Below are 16027 nucleotides of genomic sequence, written 5' to 3'. Positions count from 1 at the left end.
TTTTTATTCAGAAAAGAGGATAATGGAAAATTTGGCAGTTACAACCCGATAACAATGATCAAATTATGTTTTGTAGGAATTGCCAGGATGCTCTGCTCCAGTAGGGAATTTGAGTTATGACTGCTGCTACTGCTGCTAAGGCGCTTCAGTCATGTCCGACTCTGTGTGACCCCATAGATGGCAGCCCGCCAGGCTCCCCCGTCCCTGGGATTCTCCAGGCAAGAACACTGGAGTGGGTTGCCATTTCCTTCTCCAATGCATGAAAGTGAAAAGTGAAAGTCAAGTCGCTCAGTTGTGTCTGACTCTTCGCGACCTAGTTCATGTTATAACTCTTGGTTACTGCTCATTGGAGTTGGAACAGCCTTGTCCATTGTCACTCAAAACCCCAGTTTTTTTTGTTTCAGGGTGTTCTTTCCTGTCTGTTTTCTCCTGTGGCATTTCCTTCTCTTTGCAATGTGTAGTTTTATTAAGTTAGGGTTTATATACAGTAAAATACATCTTTTTTCTGTACAGGTCTGTGAATTCTGACAAATGCATTGCTCAAGTGACTACTACCCAATTAAAATGCTAAGCAGCATCTTTACTATAGATACACTGCTATCAGCATGCTTATAAGATTATAGTGATCATTTCAGTCAGTGTATACCTCCCCCTGACTTCTCTTTAATTTGTTAATTTTTGTTTGTTTCACATCTGGATCGTTTGAATCAGAATCCAGTTTCCACATTGTATTTGGTCATATAAGTCTCTTAAGTTGCTTTTAATGTGTAAATTCCCGCTTCCTATCTCTCTTTTTCAGACATTTATTTATTGGAGAAACTGGGTCATACGTGTCCTGTAGAATATTCTACATTCTGGACTCCACTCTTTCATCTCTATCATGTCACTGAATGTGTAGCTGTACTCCCTCTATTTCCTGTAAACTGGTAGTTAGATCTAGAGGGTTGATTATATTCAGTTTGGACTTTTTTCTACTTCCTAAGTGGTGTCAAGGGATATTGGGTCTTCCTGTTATATTTACAATGGGCCAGTATCTGATCTTCATTTTCATTAGCATCATGAAATTTAGTATTAATCCTACTGGCTTCCTGTAACTGAATGTTGAATACAGAATCTCTGGAAAGTATACCACTTCAAAGTACTAAGCCAACATCATTTCCCATCTTTTTGAATTAAGCTTTAAAATGCTCTCCCACAAATATCCCCTATTTTTTTGATGATGGAGTTTAATTCTAAAAATTCTTTCTGCATAAAACTTTTTTCTCACATATTCTGCAAATTACCTTCAGATCATAGTAACTTTAAATCTGGTGTGGCAGTTAACGTTGATTGTCAACTTGACTGGGCCACAAGGTGACTGGATATTTAGTCAAGCGTTATTCTAGGTTTTTCTGGGAGAGTGATTTTGCATAAGATTAAGATTAAAGCAGATAGCCCTTCTTAATATGGGTGGGCCTCGTCCAATCAGTTGAAGACCTGAATACAACAAAAAGACTGACCCTCACCCGATTTAGGAGAGAATTCTTCCTGTATGACTGTCTTTGAACTGGGACACTGGATTTTTCCTGCCTTTGGACTTGAAACATTGTTTTTTCCTGGGTCTCAAGACTGCCTTGTTCTCAGAACTTCAGATGCTGACTGGAGCACACCATGGGATATCCCAGGTCTCTGGTTTGCAGGTTCACCCTACAGATGTTGGGGCTTTCCAGCCTCCACAAACATGTGAGCCAATAACATAATAAATGCATACATGCATTTGTACATAATCTCATAAGCCAATTACCTGTAATAAATGTACAAATCCTATTGGTTCTGCTTTACTGGGGAACCCTAATACGCTAACAGGACCACTGCAGTGAAGCACAGGGCATGAGAGAAATCTGTTAGCTTTCTCCTACCAGAAGACAAAGCAGAGCAGCAGAGAGAATGTCATTCAAGATTCTATTCAGTTCAATTGCTCAGTCGTTTCTGTCTCTTTGCAACCCCATGGACTGCAGCACACCAGGCCTCCCTGTCCATCACCAACTCCTGGAGTTTATCCAAACTCATGTCCATTGAGTCAGTGATGTCATCCAATCGTCTCATCCTCTGCCGTCCCCTTCCTCTCCTGCCTTCAATCTTTCCCAGCATCAGGGTCTTTTCAAATGAGTCAGTTCTTCACATCAGGTGCCCAAAGTATTGGAGTTTCAGCTTCAGCATCAGTCCTTCCAATGAATATTTAGGACTGATTTCCTTTAGGATGGACTGGTTGGATCTCCTTGCAGCCCAAGGGACTGTCAAGAGTCTTCTCCAACACCACAGTTCAAATGCATCAATTAATTCTTCTGTGCTCAGCTTCCTTTATGGCCCAACTCTCACATCCAGACATGACTACTGGAAAAACCACAGCTTTGACTAGACGGATTTTTGTTGGCAAAGTAGTGTCTCTGCTTTTTAATATGCCAACTAGGTTGGTCATGACTTTTCTTCCAAGGAGTAAGCATCTTTTAATTTCATGGCCGCAGTTGCCTACCACAGCGATTTTGGAGCCCCCCAAAATAAAGTCTGTCACTGTTTCCATTGCTTCCCCATCTATTTGCCATGAAGTGATGGGACCAGATGCCATGATCTTCGTTTTCTCAATGTTGAGCTTTAAGCCAACTTTTTCACTCTCCTCTTTCACCTTCATCAAGAGGCTCTTTAGTTCTTCTTTACTTTCTGCCATAATGGGTGGTGTCATCTGCATATCTGAGATTATTGATATTTGTCCCAGCAATCTTGATTCCAGCTTGTGCTTCATCCCACCCAGCATTTCTCATGATGTACTCTGCATATGTGTTAAATAAGCATGCTGACAATATACAGCCTTGATGTACTCCTTTCCCAGTTTTGAACCAGTGTGTTGTTCCATGTCCAGTTCTAACTGTTGCTTCGTGACCTGTACACACACTTCACATGAGACAGGTCAGGTGGTCTGGTATTCCCATCTCTTAAGAATTTTCCACAGTTTCTTGTGATCCACACAGTCAAAGGCTTTGGCATAGTCAATAAAACAAAAGTAGATGGTTTTCTGGAACTCTCTTACTTTTTCAATGATCCAATGGATGTTGGCAATTTGTTCTCTGGTTCCTCTGCCTTTTCTAAACCCCGGTTGAACATCTGGAAGTTTTCGGTTCACATACTGTTGAAGCCTTGCTTGAAGAATTTTGAGCATTACTTTGCTACCGTGTGAGATTAAGGCAATTGTGTGGTAGTTTGAACATTCTTTGGCATTACCTTTCTTTGGGATTAGAATGAAAACTGACCTTTTCCAACCTATGGCCACTGCTGAGTTTTCCAAATTTGCTGGCCTATTGAGTGCAGCACCACATCATCTTTTAGGATTTGAAAGAGCTCAACTGGAATTCCATCACCTCCACTAGCTTTGTTCATAGTGATGCTTCCTAAGGCCCACTTGACTTCACATTCCAGAATGTCTGGCTATGGATGAGTGATCACATCATGATTATCTGAGTCATGAAGATCTTTTGTGTATAGTTCTTCTGTGTATTCTTGCCACCTCTTCTTAATATTGTCTGCTTCTGTTAGGTCCATACCATTTCTGTCCTTAATTGTGCCCACCTTTGCATGAAAAGTTCCCTTAGTATCTCTAATTTTCTTGAAGAGATCACTAGTCTTTCCCATTCTATTGTTTTTCTCTATTTCTTTGCACTGATCACTGAGGAAGGCTTTCTTTTCTCTCCTTTCTATTCTTTGGAACTCTGCATTCAAATAGGTATATCTTTCCTTTTCTCCTTTGCCTTTCTCATCTGTTCTTTTCACAGCTATTTGTAAGGCCTCCTCAGACAGCCATTTTCCTTTTTTGCATTTCTTTTTCTCGGGGATGGTCTTGATCCCTGTCTCCTGTACAATGTCATGAACCTCCATCCATACTTCATCAGGCACTCTGTCTTTCAGATCTAATCCCTTGAATCTATTTCTCACATCCACTGTATAATCGTAAGGGATGATTTCAGTCATACCTGAATGGTCTAGTGGTTTTCCCTACTTTCCTCAATTTAAGTCTGAATTTGGCAATGAGGCATTCATGCTCTGAGCCACAGTCAGCTCCTGGTCTTGTTTTTGCTGACTGTATAGGGCTTCTCCATCTTTGGCTGCAAATAATATAATCAATCTGATTTCGATATTGACCATCTGGTGATGTCCATGTGTAGAGTCTTCTCTCAACGTTAGTGATTGATATTTTCCAAGTCTTAGAAGCCTCCCAAATACCGGAACTCCAATTCTAGGAAGCTTACCCTTTGTAAATGAAGGTTCTAAATTTTACGTATAAGACAGGAGAGGTTTTGAATTCAACTGCTATTGGAATTTAGCAATATGAAAGATTAGTCTTAGAATTCTGGTACTGGTGGAATGGGTATTCAAACCAGTCTTCCCACCCTGCATACACATGCAGGCACACTGATTAACTTGAAAATATAGACAAAAAATAGGAAACACTTGCGTGAAGATATCAAAGCATTATGAAAGCAGGAAGTACAGGACCAATATTCAAGTGAGAAAATAGGTTCAAAGGATGAGCTCTGTTGTTCATGTTGCTTTTACATTAGAGGCACCTGCCATTTTCAGAGGAGATGGTTGAGCATCTGACTAGCTAACCAGACATTTGAAACAAATCATGAAGCTGAGGGAAGCAGAGGCAAAAGTTAGAATCTAAGGCCTATCAAGTGGTGGGGGATCTAGTAAACACTGCAGAATTTTATATGGGAACAAAATGTTGCCTGTCAGTATAAGAATGTCCCCCAAATATCCCAACCTTCACAGGGACTCAAGTCGGAAAACATTCTCGACCCCAACTAAGTTAAGATGATCTAACCTGGATGATCCCTGGTGACTCAAGCAATAAAGATCCGCCTGCAATGCAGGAGACCTGGGTTCGATTCCTGGGTTGGGAAGATCCCCTGGAAGATGGCGTGGAAACCCACACCAGTATTCTTGCCTGGAGAATCCCCATGGACAGAGGAGCCTGGTGGGCTACAGTCCACGGGGTTGCAAAGAGTCAGACACGACTGAAGCAACTAAGCACAACACAGCACAGCCTAGGTTAGGTTAGTGACTCCCACCCAGCCATCTCCCAGAATGAATGGCGACGTCTCTTTGGAGGAAGGTTATATTATCCTAAGCCTCATTTTTTTTGTCCTTACAAGACAAAATTTGCTACAGAAAAATGAGATCTTAGACTTGAAAGAGCTTTTATGGGAAGTCTATCAAGAAAATTGGCAGAGAGATAGACTTGATGAGAAAAATGTGATGATATTCTTCAATCTAATACCAATATGTGAAGACTTCCCTGATGGTCCAGTGGTTAAGAAGCCTCCTACCAATGCAGGGGACACAAGTTCGATCCCTGATCTGGGAAGATCCCACGTTTTGCATGACAACAAGCCCATGTGCCCAGGCCACCACAGTGAGAGGCCCACACCCTGCAACTAGAAAGTCGCCCCCACTGATCACAACCAGAGAAGGCTCACACGCAGCAGCAGAGACGGGGCAGCCCAAAGTAAACAGTAATAATAACGTGAGATACACACGATAATTATTTACTGGTCACAACCAGAGAAGGCTCACATGCAGCAGCAGAGACGGGGCAGTCCAAAGTAAATAGTAATAATAACATGAGGTACACACGATAATTATTTACTGGGTTATAATTACTAATAATCCGAGAGCCCAAGTACTTATTCAACAGGCAAGCATTCTTTCCTAACAACTACTTGAATAACAGAGAATTAGGTTCTCTCAACATCTGACTCATTCTTTCTCTGCCAGGCAATGTGGACTGACATTTCCTGCTTTAGTATTTACTGAAACTGAAAAGAACAATTTCACAACAAAAAGTGCACTATAACTTTAACCAGAAGGATACTTTAAGACATTTTGAGAACGGTGGACCCTCTTGTCAAATCCTGGAAGCCCAAGGCTCCTCCTGCTGCAACCACACTCAAAGATTGCAAATCACATGATCCTGATGTTGCAACTAAATCTACACTGAACATTATTCAGGGCAGCTCCAAATTAGCTGAATCAGATCCTCAGACTTATTTTTTTTTTCAACTGGTACACAAGTGAAGACCGCCTCTCTCAGTGTCCTGTGCCACTGCTTGCGCATACCTGCCTTGTGAACACTACCCCTTCCTCTGAACCAAAGATGGGTCCAACTGAGTGGGCCAGACAAGTAGTGGTTCTAGTAACATTCTCCACGAAAACTGTAGGTATAGCTTATCACTGGGTTATACAGAAATCAGACACATAGACCCTAGGATAGTTCTTAGACACAGGTCAATGAGAGATGCAGAACAGCTAACCCATAAAGCATGCTCATGGGAAACCTAACCCAACAGATAATTGTGCTGGAACCATCTTGTTGCTGTTCAGTCGCTCAGTTGTGTCTGACCCCATGTACTGTAGCCCGCCAGGCTCCTCTGTTCATGGGACTTCCCAGGCAAGAATACTGGAGTGGACTGCCATTTCCTTCTCCAGGGGGATCTTCCAGACCCAGGGAGTGAACCCAAGTCTCCTGCATTGGCAGGCAGATTCTCTACCACTGAGTCCCCGGGGAAGCCCCATATAAACCAGCTAAAGATGAGGCCCCTATGGTGGGGTTCCTCCAGCACTCTCCTTCCTGTCTTTGCTGCACAATCCTCGTGGACTTTATCCAACCTTGCCAAGGGCAGCAAAGAAGGAAGATCAGAAAATGGCCCACACCTTGCTGGTGAAACACATGTCCATCCAGCCTCATTGAGCATATTGGCTGCAGCCCTTTCTGTTTGTTTGGTCAGCTGGACAATTAAGTAGAACTAAAAGACCACCTCAATGGACATGGGTTTGAGCAAACTCCAGGAGACAGTAAAGGACAAGGAAGCTTGGTATGCTGCAGTGCATGGGGTCACAAAGAGTCAGACACGACCAAGCGACTGAACAACAACAAAAAGACGTCCACTCACCGTGAAATCTGGCTATTGAGTCTATCACTCCAATAATGTGGTTCAGCTATTTCCACTATTGCCTGCAAGGGAGGAGAGGGTGGTAAAATACATTAATTGCCAGGCTTCAGGGCATAGAAATGAAAGTCACTCAGTTGTGTCCGACTCTTTGTGACCCCATGGACTATACAGTCCATGGAATTCTCCAGGCCTTTCCCTTCTCTAGGGGATCTTCCCCACCCAGGGATTGAACTCAGGTCTCCCACATTGCAGGCAGATTCTTTACCAGCTGAGCCACAAGAGAAGCCCAAGAATACTGGGTTGGGTAGTCTATATCTTCTCCAGGGGATCTTCCCGACCCAGGAATCAAACCAAGGTCTCCTGCATTGTAGGCAGATTCTTTACCAACTGAGCTATCAGGGAAGCCCTCAGGGCATAGAAAATGTCTACAATTGGCTTTGACACCAGCCTGCTTTTGCTGTTGTTGCTACTATAAAAAGGCTAGGAAGGAAAGTTAAGGTTGGTGTTTTGTGGCCTCTGTACTTTGTGCGTGGAAGTTTTGAATCAGTACTTTTTAATGGAGACAGCTTGGCCAAAACTGTTACAGAATTTGGGGACCCATTAAAACAAAGTTTAAGGAGGAAAAGAAACTTCCGAATATGTAATATATTATATATGTAATATAACTTAAAATGTATCTAAGGACTCAGCCTACTCTTTTCAGGGCCAGAAGTACTTTGCAGGTATTTGGAAAGAAGAAAACACAGTCGGTCTTATGTATCTGCGTATCCATAGATTGAACCAAAGGATGGAAAATATTTGGAAAAAAAAAATCTGTGAAATTCCAAAAAGCAAAACTTGAATTTGCCACTCATCTTCAACTATTTGCATAGCACTTAAATTATATTTGGGCTTCCCTAGTGGCTCAGACAGTAAGGAAGGAACCTGCCTGGGTCAGGAAGATCCCCTGGAGAAGGAAATGGCAACCCACTCCAGTATTCTTGCCTAGAAAATTCCATGGACAGAGGAGACTCGCAGGCTACAGACCATGGGGTCACAAAAGAGTCCGACATGACTGAGTGACCAACACTACTAAGTTAATCTAAGTAAATTCCTTAATTCTGATCCAAGAATCCCTTTCCATTTTTACAGTAATCCAGGGTATTATCAGTGATGGAGAAACGGGTATTTAAGACCTCCTCCACCTACCGACTCGACGGACACGAGTTTGAGCAAGCCCTGGAAGTTGGTGATGGACAGGCAGGCCTGGCGTGCTGCAGTCTGTGGGGTCGCAAAAAGTCGAACACGACTGAACTGAACTACCTAGTGAGGGTGAGGCAGGTCATGAGTAAACTGAAAGAAGGCTGAGTCAGCCCCAAGAGGCCAAACCAATCCCAGGGCTGGCTCCTTCAGAGCAATAGAAGGGTCTCAAAAGATCAGGTGATAGAACGTCCCAGATCTCCCATTTCACAGCTCTCTGCTATCACCTCCAGCTCCCAGAGAGGGAAAACCAGTTTCCAGAAGGCTTCAAGCTCTGCCCCAAAGACCTGAGGCTTGGGAAGCCATCTCACAGCAGTGTTGCCATTGGGTGTGGGGGATGTCAATCTTTGCCCCAGCTCTGTTCCCCGTCCCCCCGACCCCAGGTCTCTGTCTACAGGCAGGGCCCACCCAGGGCGAGGAGACACCGTTGTTGCGGACGCCTGAGTAGGCCTCCCGGGACTTTCCTGGGAGGAAGCTGTGGGCACTGATCTCATCCCCTGCATGGAGGGTCATGGAGAGAGGACTGCCCGAAGTGGAACAGACTGGATGGGAAAGGACAGAGGTGGGGTGGCATCCTGGAGACTGAGCTAACAATAGGAAGGAAGAAAGTTCTAGAGGCAAAAGCCTTGGGGCCAGGTTCTTCCTCTGCAAAATGGGGGTGCTAAAAGTTGTCCCCACTTTGCAAAGGTGGTGTGAGGATTTAAACATTGTTAAGAGTTGAATTAACAGTTTCGGTGTTGACCATACACATGGACATCACCAGATGGTCAACACCGAAATCAGATTGATTATATTCTTTGCAGCCAAAGATGGAGAAGCTCTATACAGTCTGCAAAAACAAGACTGGGAGCTGACTGTGGCTTAGATCGTGAACTCCTTATTGCCAAATTCAGACTTAAATTGAAGAAAGTAGGGAAAACCACTAGACCATTCAGGTATGACCGAAATCAAATCCCTTATGGCTATACAGTGGAAGTGAGAAATAGATTTAAGGGCCTAGATCTGATAGATAGAGTGCCTGATGAACTATGGGATGAGGTTCGTGAAATTGTACAGGAGACAGGGATCAAGACCATCTCCATGGAAAAGAAATGCAAAAAAGCAAAATGGCTGTCTGGGGAAGCCTTACAAATAGCTGTGAAAAGAAGAGAAGAGAAAAGCAAAGGAGAAAAGGAAAGATATAAACATCTGAATGCAGAGTTCCAAAGAATAGCAAGAAGAGATAAGAAAGCCTTCTTCAGCGATCAATGCAAAGAAATAGAGAAAAACAACAGAACGGGAAAGACTAGAGATCTCTTCAAGAAAATCAGAGATACCAAAAGAACATTTCATGCAAAGATGGGTTCAATAAAGGGCAGAAATGGTATGGACCTAACAGAAGCAGAAGATATTAAGAAGAGGTGGCAAGAATACACAGAAGAACTGTACAAAATAGATCTTCATGACCCAGATAATCACGATGGTGTGATCACTGACCTAGAGCCAGACATCCTGGAATGTGAAGTCATGTGGGCCTTAGAAAGCATCACTACGAACAAAGCTAGTGGACGTGATGGAATTCCAGTTGAGCTATTCCAAATCCTGAAAGATGATGCTGTGAAAGTGCTGCACTCAATATGCCAGCAAATTTGGAAAACTCAGCAGTGGCCACAGGACTAGAAAAGGTCAGTTTTCATTCCAATCCCAAAGAAACACAATGCCAAAGAATGTTCAAACTATTGCACAATTGCCCTCATCTCACATGCTAGTAAAGTAATGCTCAAAATTCTCCAAGCCAGGCTTTAGCAATATGTGAACCGAGAACTTCCTGATGTTCAAGCTGGTTTTAGAAAAGGCAGAGGAACCAGAGATCAAATTGCCAACATCTGCTGGATCATGGAAAAAGCAAGAGAGTTCCAGAAAAACATCTATTTCTGCTTTCTGAACTATGCCAAAGCCTTTGACTGTGTGGATCACAATAAACTGTGGAAAATTCTGACAGAGATGGGGATACCAGACCACCTGATCTGCCTCTTGAGAAATTTGTATGCAGGTCAGGAAGCAACAGTTAGAACTGGACATGGAACAACAGACTGGTTCCAAATAGGAAAAGGAGTACATCAAGGATGTATATTGTCACCCTGCTTATTTAACTTATATGCAGAGTACATCATGAGAAATGCTGGATTGGAAGAAACACAAGCTGGAATCAAGATTTCTGGGAGAAATATCAATAACCTCAGATATGCAGATGACCCCACCCTTATGGCAGAAAGTGAAGAGAAACTCAAAAGCCTCTTGATGAAAGTGAAAGTGGAGAATGAAAAAGTTGGCTTAAAGCTCAACATTGAGAAAACGAAGATCATGGCATCCGGTCCCATCACTTCATGGGAAATAGATGGGGAAACAGTGGAAACAGTGGAAACAGTGTCAGACTTTATTTTTTAGGGCTCCAAAATCACTGCAGATGGTGACTGCAGCCATGAAATTAAAAGACGCTTATTCCTTGGAAGGAAAGTTATGACCAACCTAGATAACATATTGAAAAGCAGAGACATTACTTTGCCAACAAAGGTTCGTCTAGTCAAGGCTATGTTTTTTCGTGTGGTCATGTGTAGATGTGAGAGTTGGACTGTGAAGAAGGCTGAGCCCTGAAGAATTGATGCTTTTGAACTGTAGTGTTGGAGAAGACTCTTGAGAGTCCCTTGGACTGCAAGGAGATCCAACCAGTCCATTCTGAAGATCAGCCCTGGGATTTCTTTGGAAGGAATGATGCTAAAGCTGAAACTCCAGTACTTTGGCCACCTCATGTGAAGAGTTGGCTCATTGGAAAAGACTCTGATGCTGGGAGGGATTGAGGGCAAGAGGAGAAGGGGACGACAGAGGATGAGATGGCTGGATGGCATCATTGACTCGATGGATGTGAGTCTGAGTGAACTCCGGGAGTTGGTGATGGACAGGGAGACCTGGCATGCTGCATTTCATGGGGTCGCAAAGAGGCGGACACGACTGAGTGATCTGATCTGAAGAGTTGACTCATTGGAAAAGACTGTGATGCTCGGAGGGATTGGGGGCTAGGAGGAGAAGGGGACGACAGAGAATGAGATGGCTGAATGGCATCACCGACTCGATGGACATGAGTTTGGGTGAACTCCGAGAGTTGGTGATGGACAGGGAGGCCTGGCGTGCTGCATTTCATGGGGTCGCAAAGAGTCCGACATGACTGAGCGACTGAACTAAACTGAACTGAACTAAGAACATAGAACAGTACCTGACAGAGAGAGCAGGGCAACGTTTGTTCATTAGCAACTGGCTTTAAGGGTGATGGAACCCACACAAATTGGTGCAGTATTTTTTTTTCTTTTTTGACTTTGTCCTCTAAGACAATGGAAACAAAAGCGAAAAGAAATAAATGGGACTCAATTAAACTTAAAGCTTTTCCACAGCAAAAGCAGCCATGGACAAATGAAAAAAAATAAAAATGCCCTACTTGAATGGGGGAAAATATTTTTAAATGATATGACTGATAAGGGGTTAATATCCAGAATATATAAATAGCTCATATAACTCAGTATTTAAAAAAAAAAAAAAAACAACCAACCTGACTTAAAAATGACAGAAGAATTGAATAGATATTTTTCAAAAGAAGACATACAGATGGCCAATAGGCACATGAAAAGATGTTCAACATCAGTAATACTCAGTAAAATGCAAATCAAAACCACAATGAGATATCACCTGATACCTGTCAGAATGGTTATCATCAAAAGTCTACAAATAACAGGGACTTTCCTGGTGATACAGTGGGCAGGAATCTGCCTGCCAATTCAGGGGACAGCTGTGAGCACCTAAAAGCCCATGTACCACAACTACTGAGCCCATGGGGAACCGAAATTACTGAGCCCATGGGGAACGGAAATGACTGAGCCCAGGTGCTGCAACTACCCAAGCCCACGCACCTAGAGCCCTCACTCTGCAACAAGAGAAGACACCACAGTGAGAAGCCTGAGCACCTTGAGAAAGAACAGCCTCCACTCGCTGCCACTGGAGAAAGCTCTCAATCATAAATAAATAAATACATGATTTTTAAGTCTGCAAATAACAAATGTTGGTGAGGATGTGGAGAAAGGGGAACCAACTCGATGGACATGCATTTCAGCAAGCTCCAGGAGTTGGTGATGGACAAGGAAGCCTGGCGTGCTGCAGCCCATGGGGTCGCAAAGAGTCAGACACAACTGAGAGAGTGAACTGAACTGTACACTATTGATGGGAATCTAAATGAGTGCAGCCAACATGTGAAACATTACGGAGTTTCCTCAAAAAACTAAAAGTAGGACTGCCATGTGATCCAGCTGGTTATATATCCAAACAGAAGACGTTAACTTGGAAAGACACAATATGCGTAGTCCAGTGTTCACATCAGTGTTATTTATAGTAGCCGAGATACGGAAACAATCTATGTCTACCAACAGACAAATGGGTAAAGATGTGGTATATACATTGAAGTGTTACTCAGTCATAAAAATGATTGAAATTCTGCCATTTGCGACCACGTGCATGGATCTGGAGGGGATTATGCTTAATGAAGTCAGACAGAGAAAGACAAACCATATGATATTATTTATATGTGGAATCTAAAACATAAAACAGTGAGTACAAGAAAACAGAAACAGATTCACAGGTACAGAGATCAAACTAGTGGTTACTAGTGTTGAGAAGAAAGGGGGAAGGGGCAAGATAGGGATAGTTCAAGAGGCACTACTATGCATAAAATAAATAAGCTACAAGGATATACTGTAGAGAACAAGGAATAGTCTCTACTATATTATATATATATTATACATATAAATATATAATATATATTATATACTATAAAATATCCAATATTTTATAACAACTTTAAATGGAGTAAAATCTCTAAAAATATTGAATCATTATGTTATATACCTGAAACTAATATAATATTATAAATCAACTCTACTTCAATAAGAAAGTAAAATGAATAAGATGATCCAGTCCAGAGTTTTGCACTAGGGTAATATGTTTTTTCACATTTATCTATTTGGCCATGCTGGGTCCTAGCTTCAGTACGCAGCATCTTTGATCTTCATTGTAGCACACCAGATCTTCCGTTGCGGCTCTCAGTGCTTAGTTGTGGCCTGTGAAATCTACATCCCTGACCAGGGATCAAACCTGGGCCCCTTGAGTTGGGACCATGGACTCTTAACCAGTGGGCCACCAGGGAAGTCCCTCGCCATGGTGATATGGGAAAGATGCAGATTATCAGGCCTCACTCCAGACTTGTTAAACCATAACATATTGTGTGGGCTCTGTGAATTTGCATTTCTAAAAGTTGGGGAATCTCTGGTCTGGGACAATCTTTTAAATCGCAAATGGAGGACCTGAAAGGTACCTCATCTCTCCGAAGAGCTCCAGAAGGCTGTGAGGCTCTGAGAGTTGAAGCCTTAAAACTCTTTTCCCTTCCAACTAGTTCCGTGGCCTCTAGGAAATTTACCTGATTTCTTCTCTGTGAAATGGGCAAAAGGCAAAAAAAAAAAAAAAAAAGAAGAAGAAGAGGAAGAAGGGGGTGAAAAACCACAGGAAATGACTCACATTTGCACACATTCTCAGTAGACTAACTGGTTGTATTTATTACCATCAGAGGTCTTCTTACCTTACAAGTGGTGGTTTCAGCAATATCAGTGCTTGTTTCAAAAAGGATGACTTCACTCATGTTCATAGCATTCTGAGATCCATTTCTTAATTTCCAGGCAATATCTCAATATCTCAAAGCCTATCAAATATTAATAAGTCAGATGGAAATCAGGATGCTGTTCAATGTTTAGAAGTCATCAGGATAGCTCAGCTCGCTCAGCAATTTCAACCCTAGTATTCTTTATGGGTGGCTGAGCAGTAAAGAATCTGCCTGCAATTCAGGAGAGATGCAGGTTTGGGAAGATCCCCTGGAGGAGGAACTGGCAACCCACTCCAGTATTCTTGCCTGCGAAATCCCATGGATGAAGGAGCCTGGCGGGCTACAGTCCATGGAGGGTCACAAACCAGTCGGACACTACTTAGCGACTACAACAGCTACATTCTTTATTACGTTTTACCTGTCGCTGAATATTTGCTGCTTCAGAATCCACAATAAAAAAAGAAAAGGATAAGCTGGATACTAATTCTCTGGTGATTGTTGCACTCTCTGCCCGCAGGGATCCAGAAACCTATAACGATTTTGGAGAAGGACAGGAAGAGGTGGACACTTTGGGGCAAGTTGGTTTCCTTGTTGCTGTTGCCCTTTTAAAAGTTCCTCTCTCCAAACCCCAGAGGACCCACAGAGGAGGAAGCGGTAACCAACTCCGTGAAGAGTATTGCATGCGCGTTAAGTCCAGTTCTCCCAAATCATCACGCAGATTGTGGTCACCAAAGAGCACTCTTCAACCCTGTCATCTTATACACACGGAGACTCCTCTGTCAAGCTGCATCCAAGCCGTCAGCTTTGCGACTTCGATCCCTTCTCTAACACGGGGTGAAATACTGCAAGCTTGCTCTCCGCCGAGCGTGCCGAGCTTTGCAAGCCCTTTCGGACGGAGATGTGTGACCGCCAGCTTTGAGATGCACAGTCCCGGCAAACGTCTGCACTTTCAGACCTTTGGAGAATCGACTTGTGACGAGGTCTTCCACGTCCTCTGCATCCGCGGTTTCTTCCTAATTGTCCTCGTCGTGGGTCCGATCCTGGCTGCTGGGAAGGACACCCCAGGAAAGTGCCCGGGTGGCTCCAGCCCCATCGCCCCCACCCATCCGCCGCGTCCTCCGTGCGCTCCAGCTGGCCTCCAGCCGCGCCTCAAGTGCTCCGCTGTGAAGTGTCTCCAACCATCCTCTTTCCGCTTTCCCAGTTGTCAAAAGAATAGAGGAACCCGGAGAGGCAGGGGCGGGGGCGGGGGGCGGGGGGCGGGAGGCCTAGGCTGAAAGAAGCCATGAGGAAATGAAAGAGAGTCTCCAAAGGGACCGCTGAGCAACGGTTCCAAGAAAGTCAGCAGTTCCGAAATCTTAGCCCACCTCCCTCCATGACTGCTCTTCTGAGCAAAGGTGGGAGCACGCCCCTCGCCAGCCGCCTGCGGAGCTGGGAGGACTGCCTTCCCAAGGGAGCAGACACCCGGGCGCGGCACCCCAGCCCTGGGCGAGGGGCTCAGCGAGAGGGCCGGGCCCTGGGCGGCCAGGCCGGACCCCGGCCCGGGGCTGGTAGGAAGGGGCTGGGCCGGGCTGGGGCAGGTGTGGGGAGCCCAGAAGGTACGGGCTGTTACCTCAGTGGCTGCGTCCATCATGCAGTTTGCCGGTCGGAGCTGGCTGGTGGGCCTAAAGGAAGCCCGGGGCCTGCGCTCTCTGAGTCCTGCCCCTGGATGAGGCCACGGCCAGGCTCTGGGGAGTCCCGGCCAGAGAAGACTGCGGAGGGGCCTGGGGGAGGGGAGGAGAAAAGGGAAAAGCAGAGGAGGAGGGAAGGGGGGGAGAGAAGGGGGGAAGGGAGAGGAGAGGGGAGGGGGGACAGAGGAGGGAGGGGAAGCGGGGTCAGAAAGGCAGACTGAGAACCATCGCTCACCTTGCTAACAGTGAACTGAGGCTGAGAGAGGCTGAAGGGAGTTTGTTGGTAAGCGCAGTCCCAGGAAACGATGAAGCCAGCGCTCAGGCTCTGCTGTGAAACAGTGAGTGGAATCAGCACAGTCTGTAGGTAACTTCTTGACCAGAAATGCAGGAGCTAGAAGCTAAACTAAGCACCAAGGTGAAGAAGCCACCCAGGAAGTAAACACTCTACAAGTCTCTGTTTTCTT

Source organism: Bos indicus x Bos taurus, chromosome 15, assembly GCF_003369695.1.
Source record: "Bos indicus x Bos taurus breed Angus x Brahman F1 hybrid chromosome 15, Bos_hybrid_MaternalHap_v2.0, whole genome shotgun sequence".
NCBI lineage: Eukaryota > Metazoa > Chordata > Mammalia > Artiodactyla > Bovidae > Bos > Bos indicus x Bos taurus.
Note: the sequence above shows the minus strand (reverse complement) of the source record.